The sequence below is a fragment of the Arvicanthis niloticus genome, unplaced genomic scaffold, assembly GCF_011762505.2.
Source record: "Arvicanthis niloticus isolate mArvNil1 unplaced genomic scaffold, mArvNil1.pat.X pat_scaffold_138_arrow_ctg1, whole genome shotgun sequence".
Classification (NCBI taxonomy): domain Eukaryota; kingdom Metazoa; phylum Chordata; class Mammalia; order Rodentia; family Muridae; genus Arvicanthis; species Arvicanthis niloticus.
The window spans coordinates 57,541-66,420 of NW_023045363.1; the positions used below are offsets into that span (position 1 = coordinate 57,541).

The 8,880-nt window shown below is 37.2% G+C and overlaps 1 pseudogene; it reads right to left on the bottom strand.

Annotated features, from left to right (window-relative positions):
* Positions 1–1,497: 1,497 nt before the first annotated feature.
* Positions 1,498–1,606, bottom strand: LOC117701593 (small nucleolar RNA SNORA17; annotated as a pseudogene).
* Positions 1,607–8,880: the final 7,274 nt, after the last annotated feature.

Below are 8,880 nucleotides of genomic sequence, written 5' to 3' on the forward strand. Positions count from 1 at the left end.
AGGAACAGTTCTCCTGCTCTCATTACCTTACTGAGACCAACTCTTCTGCCCTCTGCCAGTGGCAAGAGCAAATGGGAGAGGAGGAAATCTCTCCCTCACTGACCCCACTGCACAACAGAAAGAGACAGGGTCAGCTCTCCCATACTAACATACTAAGGGCTGTCTCAATTGTAAGCCTCATATTCAGGGTCAGCTCTACTGTGCTGCCCAGGTAAGATTCAGGGGCTGCACTTTTGAGTACTGAAGCAGGTGAGGGGTAGAGCAAGATCTTCCACTCTGATGACCTTGGGGCCAGAAATTCTCTTGCTATATGTGGCAAGAGATGGAGGGCCATCTTTCTTTTGCCCATGTCACCATATGGCAATGAAATGGCAGGGCCAGCTTTCTCACAATAAGGTCCTTAAGTTCAGCTTGTCTACCCCCTGCCATTAGGGTCAGTTCTACTGTACTTCTCAGGCAATATGCAGGGCCCTCTGTCCTGAGTGATGTAGCTGGTGAGGGTCAGGGCCAGCTCTCCTGCTCTTATGATTCCAGTGTCATTCTCCTGCCTGCAATGGGTGGAGAGAGGTAAAGGGAATGTCCTGTATATGGTGACAAGTGCTAGTGTAAGTTCTCACATTCTGCTTGTATCCTCTCCTCTGCGCCAACACACCCACATCTCCTGCAATGTGTTGGCCCAGGCTCTTCTGAGTATTGCAGGTGGCTAGGGCAAGCATCAATTCTCCTACTCTTGTGCCTTCAGGACTTTCTCTCCCACCATTCCCAGATGAGGGTCTGAGCCAGTTCTGCCCAGTCTTCATAAATCAACATGTCTCCTGGTCCCAGTTCAGACCATGGATGTTTACTGGACTTTGGTGGTAACAGACAACTGCAGGGCTGTGGACCCAGTCATGGCCCCCTGGTGGCAGCATAGAACAGTATTTTGTCATGGTCCTAGTAGTCATCAGCAGCTACTCACATCAGACTGTTCCTCATACCCCTCTAGTCTCCAGTTCTGCCTTTCTTCTTTGTAACCACATTCTTCTATTTCTTCTCTTTCATTTATCTAGCATTCACTTGCTCCTCTTAGAAGATCTTGTGGTCTCTGATTCTTTGAAAATCATCTCAAAAGTAGTCTCAGGTGTGCTATGCCCTGCTTGTTTATTATGTCTCCAGGCAGGGATCATTGTGGGCATGATCTGTCCTTTGGGCCTGGCTGATCCTGAGGTAGTGGTTAGTCCATGCTAGCTACCTGTCTGGGCCCCATGATGATTGTCTGCTGTTCATTTTGGGCTTACTACTTGCCTTCCCTGCCTGAGTAGAACCTTGAAATGGATGTCTGTCATTCCTGTTGAGGTCTCCTGAACTTATGTGGGGTTCTTCTAGTTTTCAATTCCCCATCCTGGGAGACAGTCTGGGTCTGACTAATACTTGCCCTGTCTTCTCAGGCTCTCTCTTTCTCTCTCTCTCTCTCTCTCTCTCTCTCTCTCTCTCTCTCTCTCTCTCTCTCTCTCTGAAAATGTTAGGTTATTAATCAGTCAGGTATTCATACACATAGTATCTCTCTTTTCTGCCACCTACTGACACATATGTGACACAGCAACAACACCTGCAATGTAGGAGTGGACTATAGTCTTAACTATTCACAAGTTCATAAATGGAGAAACTAGGGCAAGAGGCAATTAAGGGGACTTCTAGGAAAGTTATATATTTAGGGCTTTCTGATGTGTGGCACCATAAAAAAGCAAGGGTACTTAAATTTAAAACAAAAAGTACAGAGAACATTTGAAATCATAGATGGAGTGATAAGAAAGGCCAGAGAAATGTCTCCACAGAAAGGAACACTGGCTGATCTTGTAAAGGACTTAGGTTCTGTTCTTAGCATGAACCTGATGGTTCACAGCTATTTATAAATCCTGTTCTATGGAATCTGGTGAGTTCTCCTATCTTGACTTTCCTTGGTGCAGAAGTGCATACACACACAGACACACAGACACACAAACACACACACACACACACACAATTCTTACCCATAAAAGATTACTTAAAAAAAAAAAAAGCAGAAGCAGAATGAGAAACTGAAAGAAAACAGAGTAGAAGATGGGAAAAGAACCTGTGAGTCAAGCAAGAGCTCTATTGGTGGGACTCAGTGATGGGAGCACAACAGGCTAAACCAGACAGTTTTGTCATTCCTTCCCACAGAAATCCCCACTGTACTTACAATCCTTAACACCACTGATAGCACTTAATTATTCTTCTTACTAAGTGGCTGGCACTTAAGGAGAAGCTTCTTCTATTACTCTATATGTCAGAGACTGATAGTTTGTACAACTAAAAACAACAAAACAAAACAAATCAGGGAACCAGAAGCAACCTCCACAGATATGCTCCTGGACAGTAAGAAGATTAGATGGGGAGATGCTGAGAAGTAGTGTCAGCAGGAGGATCAGGTCGTGGATGACACAGAGCAGACTTTTGATTGACTAGAACTCACCTGTGTTTGCCTGTACCTCATTAAGGAGTTTGTTTTCTCTTAACGGCATCTATCATTATCATTAAGATTAAATTTAAGGTCATTTTCTTTTGATTCAGTTGTGTTAGGATATCCAATGCTTGCTGTATTAAGATAGTTGGACTCTGGTAGTGCCATATTGCCCTGGGTTTTGATTTTGTTCTTATGCTTTCCTTTAACCATCTGGTTGTCCCTGAATGGAGCAAGTCTCTGAGGCTTCATGTAGAACTGTTGTACCTGATTTTAGCAAGTTTCCATACATGAAGTCAGACTTGGAAATCCCTAAATGTTTCAGGCTGATGGTTATTCCTGGTGGAGGCTGGCCTTCAGGGATGCAGGCAGAGCTGTTAAACAGGTCCCTGATAGTTGAAGATCTCTGGGATTATAGGTAGAGGTGTGGACTGTAAGATGGAGCACAGAGGGGTTAGAGCAGACCTTATAGCTGCTGAGTTTGTCATGTGAGCCATCAAGCAGGGAATTTGGGTAGCAGTCTCATCTGTTGGTCTCTGATGGCTACAGACCTCTGGGAATGTAGGTAGAGGTGTGAGCTGAAAGCAATAATTCATTTAATATCCATTATACTCATTTTCACGATAAACATGTAAGAAATACATTCCAAGCATTTTTATTTATTTTTGTGCTCCCATGGAGACAAATTCCATAAACCATAAGAGTGACAGCACCCAATGTTTACATTAACATTCAAAAAGATAGGTATTTCTCAGTAAATTGATGAAAAAAGAGCAAAAGCTTAGTTATTCAACTTACAGAGAATGATTGAACAGATGTCTTCCTTTTCACTCCTTCCTGGGATTTTTTTAGGCAGGAGCCATCTTACCTCTTCTGCAAAAGGTGCATGAATGTCCTGTGAATGGCATTCTTGAGTAAAGGACCCTTGGAGTGTATCTCCCACTTGGCAAGGACCAGTGGGAATGATAACCAGAACAACTGGGTCAATCCTCTGGAGATGGAGCCCTCTGGAGATGGAGCCCTCTGGAGATGGAGTTGTGATTCTTTCTTATTTTAAAGGTTAAGTAAATATATAATCAACTAAGACCTTATTGGATGGTCTCAAAGTTGATAGGGGTATATGAGGAAAAAGAAAGGGGCTTGTAAATGTCAACTACTTCTTCTGAGGACTAAGCATGCCAATGTATTGAAGAGAGGGAAAGTTCAAAACTTATTTAAAGAAGATAGGGCCTAAAGAGATAGGGCATAAATGTCAACAGTAAAGAGTTCATTGTCATGCTCTTAAAAAGTATTAATTGCATAGATTCATCTTTACCTTAGATAAGGGCTTATACAAAAGAAAGAAACAGTATGAGTGAATGGAAAAGTACTAATTGTTAGTTTCTGCTTTTTATAGAAAAGCTGTATAGGCAGACCAATCTGTAAAACTAAGACAGATTATGGTTAGAAAAAAAGACTACTTATTATACATTGTGAGCATACTAAATTAATAGTTGATAAAATACAAAGGTAATATATTTTCCTGTTAAAACTTTGTTTGGATTCTAATTGTCTTTTACTTTGAAAATGCATGTCTGCTGCCTGCTTGTGTACAAGTTAGATATTCCTGGATAGACATAATCATTTGGATTGATATACAATACTTAAATTGTTTTGGCTTGCAATATTCAGGTATGCTTAACTATGACATAATCATTTAGATTGTAATACTATATTGCTTAGTTATGGGACAAGGTTAACCACTGAATACAAGGAAATAAAAAGTGAAAATAAATTTTAATAAGTACTTATGAGATTCTTGGAAAATGTTTAAGAAAATCAGAAACTGTATGTTTTTAAACATTCTGAAACTCAGCTTGAGCTATTTGGGGCAACTTGCTTGAACAACAAGTGGTCAGAGTCCTTTTTCATAACTCCACATATCCTTTCATTCTGGATTATGGAACTAGTCAGATAAGGACTCCAGAAATTTTTGCCATAAAGCACTTAAGTATCATGTGTTGTCCAGATAGACAGTTTTAAGCATATTATCTTCCCATTGACTACCACATATTGTTTTACTACTGTCACCCCTGAAATAGAAGATATTTTATGTGATGTTTTTCAATCATGAGAAACCTGCATGACTTTTTCATCCATGTATATTGTAGCAATAACTAAGGCTTTTGCATATTGCTCCCTAGAGAGGACTACCTCCTTTATTTGGTAGTCTGATATAAAGGTTCAGTTGTCACCTTGTAGTGACTGACCAGTCTCCTCAGGCTGCATCCTCAAAATGAAATTGCCTGTTAGGTTGTGTTTTGAGATTCATAGTGAGAATAGAGTGTTCTTACATGTGTTCTCTTTATATATGAGAAGATTGTTTATATATGAGAGTCCTATAAGATAAGGACTGTTGTCATATCTTTGGGAAGGAGGATACAAATGGGAGATCACCTGTATTTTAATGATTATAGAACAGATAGAGTCAATGAGATGTTTTAGTTATGCCTAGAAGGCTCTTAGGGCTTTCATTTCACACTTTTGTGTGTGAGAAAGGATAAATTGGGTGTATAATAATGTCTAAAATAAACATCTCATTTGAAATAACTATCAAAAAAGAAATCACAAATATTGTTCATAATGTGAACTAATCTGTCATTAACTTCAAGTCCAAGAATGATGTGATATCCCTGCCTACTAGCCTTGGGGATCAAGCTTCTATGTTTTGCAGGTCTAGTTAGAGCCTCATATAAAGTAGTTGAAACACATATGTTTAATTGGTACCTGCAGAAGTCAGGCCAGTCTCTATAGTTCCTAGTTGGCAAGATTTGCAAATGATTTTCTGGACTCCTAGACAGGTTCAGTAACAGTGGATCAGGCAGAGAGTTTATTCTCAAGATCATCAGAATAGAGCCTGAGGATTTGGAAGCTTATTACCGCTTCCAAGATTCACATATTTCTCCCACAGTGATGGCACAATAAAAATGTCTTTGCCTGGCATGGCCCAACTGGCAGCTATATAATTCATTTGGGAGACAGGGAAGTGCTGAAGAACTTCAGATTATAGGTTGCAAATGAAGACATATGCACCTTGGGTACAGCTCATTGGTCTGTCATTCATATGCTTCATAGACTACAATATCAGTGATATTACACCTACCTCAGGAGAATGGTGAACAGGTACCCTCTCAACAACCAGGAATGATGGAGTTGAAGCTGAGTGAAAATCCTTTCAGTTTCTACAGGCCTTTGTCACTAAATATTTTCCAGTAAAGCCAAGAGGATACTGAGATGTATTCCTTTGTTAAACTGTCTCTTTTACTATATATTTACTTCTTTTGTCATATTAATGCTTTTCACTTAAATACCTTTCTGCTTTGTTTACAGATAACCTTTCTGCTTTGTTCACTATCTGTAAAGTATGTAGATTGACTCCCTAGCCTGCAGAATCTATTTTAGTCAAAAAGTATTTTATTTCTGATGAATAGCTTTTCGTCTCCATTCAACTTTAGAAATTATTTTGATTCCATGTTTTATTTCAAATTATATACATAGTTAAAGATCAGAACAAATATATTCATACCAGTATTTCTGGTTGTTTTGAATTATCTCCTTTCAATTTGTCTGCAGTTTGCTGTTTTTATGCATTGTTAGAATTTATTTTTTCTTCTAAAGTGATGTAAATTTAATGAATTTAAACCTATTTTCAGGTTAAATTATGATTCTTTTGTTTCCAGAGAGTATTTATTTTTCTTTTATGTGTGAGTGTTTCTAGTAATTGTAGTTTAGGGTTAGAAGGGAATTATTTTGCTTCTATATTTTGCTAGAACTTTGTCTATATCACACAATTATTTCCTCACCATTAGAATATCATTATAAAATTAGTGTTTGTCTAATAAGACTCCTCTAAAAGTAACTTAGGCCCTCCTCTATGTCTCTCTTTTTTTATGTCTTAGGTCTTTATTTTTCTCTGGTAGTAGAACTTTGGGACAGGTCTTTTGCATTGAATTTATTTACAAGGCTTTGAGCTTCCAGGACAAGGATGTTTAGATAATATGTCATTAAATATGATATCAGTGTGTTGACCTTTTTTTCCTCTTACTAGGAAATCCACAATATAGTTTTTATTCATTCAGTGTCATTACCTCTCTCTGTATTGTTCACTCTGCTTTATTACTCTTTATTTTCACTCATAATATACTTTGGAAAGTATATTATTTAAAACATAAGTAACTAATATTTGTATTTACACTCCTAACTCTCCTCTTTCCTTTAATACTAAAATTCTTATTCTCAACACCTCCAAGTACAATTCCTTTTATTTGAATCAATGACTAAATTTTTCTTACTTGCATGTATATAAGTTGGGTCTTATGGACTGGAACATAGCAGCTTCTCAACAGCTATACCAATGAGGAGATTGCCACAGCATTTCCCAACAGCCATTATCTTCTAATAGTTTGTTACTAAGGAGTGGGAACTAATCAGGCCCTCCTCCATTTATGATAAAATGTTCAATCTTGTGCAGGTAACCACAGCAGTGATTTCATGAGTACAGTTACCATGTCCAGAATCTTTGAAATGATCTACCAAGTAAGGAGAAGCTAAAGACTACCAGGAGTAGTTGTGGTCACAATAAAAAAGTAAACAAAATAATATCTTATGAGGATGCAGAAAGAAATGAAACCTGTATACAATGTTGTTGAGAGTATTATGTTGGCAGAAAACAATAAACAAGTTGTTCTGGAAAATAAAAACACAATCCCCCCAAATAATAGAGCTAGACATGCCTGGTCATTCACAAAATATGAATATACCTCAAACAATATTTAGGTGAGATACTGCCAACATATAGTTATTTTATCCTGCTTCAAAATATCCTCGTGAGGAAATGAGCTACTCTGTCTAACGTCTATGAATAGGTTAAATATGCTAAATAAATAAAATGTCATATATATATATATATATATATATATATATATATATATCAACTGGAAATTATCATGTTAGGCAAAGTCAGGGAGGGTCAAAAAGAGATATGCCATTAATTTTCTTTCATGTGTGCAATCTAGATGGTATAGAATTTTGTATATATATATATATATATATATATATATATATATATATATATATATGAAGCATGATAAATGATCACCAATTGTTAAAAATGCTAGGACAAATATGTAAATTTGTGATCAATTCTTATGTCAACTTGTTCTTACTAAGTGCTAAGGAAAGTATCTAGATGTATTATATTAAATGTAGGGATATGGAAACATGTGAATTAATTTCCCTGTCAATCTGGTTCTTGTTGGTGTCTGAGTTGGGAAGAACCATTGATTAGTTTTCATGGCAACAATATATTCCACCCTGTGTTATCGAAGGCTTGTCTTCAGAAGACAGGTTTCTGCATTATTTTAGTTCAAGTGAAGGGGTTGTTACCCCTGATTTGAATGGTATTTCCAGTCCCCACAATTATCTGGAACCCATATGAACATCCTGATCTGTCTCTGTTGTAACTAGGATTAGATTGTGGAAATTCTAGCTTAACTATTCTATCTACACTTACTTTCACTCATAGATGAGAGGAAATTTAGACATCCTGCAAGTCTATGTAAACTCAATGTTGAGTCCCTCATGATTTCAAGTTGGTTCTGCAAGCACAGCAACTAAACCTCACTGTAAATCAACCAGGCTAGTTTGCAGGACAAAGCTGTGATCTAGATTACATCAGTGAGTTTTACGTTTTCTTTACAATCTCAGATACTAGAGAAGGTCTCCTTAAATGACTCCATCTCTCTTTCTGTTAGAGAAATTTTTATATTTTTTTCTTTAAGAAAAAAATATAAAATATCTTTCTGTTAGAGAAATTTTTAAATTTTTTTCTTTAAGCATAATATAACTTCTGTAGAGTTTTGATTAGAACAAATTAAACCAATGTTCAATAAGTTATATAAAATGACAGAACCATAACCCTTGATACACAGAAAAGTAAATGCTAAGTGCAAATTAAGAACAAATTATTATTTTATCTGTATAGGTGTTCAACCTGCTTTTACACCACATGAGTACTTAGTGCCTCTGGAGGTTAGAAGAAGGTGTCAGATCTCCTGGAATGGTTCTCTAAAAGAGAATGCACTTCTCTTAACCATGGAGCCATTTTTCTCTCCTCCTATGTGAAAATTTCACCATGATAGAAAAATGTTATTTACAGTTTTAGAATAGGCCACCAGTATCTAAAAAAAGGTGCTTAGAACCAAGAATGTACTGTAGCAAACAACAATTATTATATCTCTCTTTGTTCCTTGAGATTCTTTGTTTTCCTCTGGAAGCTATTTAACTAAAATGTAGCTGACAAAAGGGGCATGTGAACAAGGTGGTGAGGGTTGACATCAGTGTACATGTTTATGATGCCATCCCTACAGTCAATGCTGGAA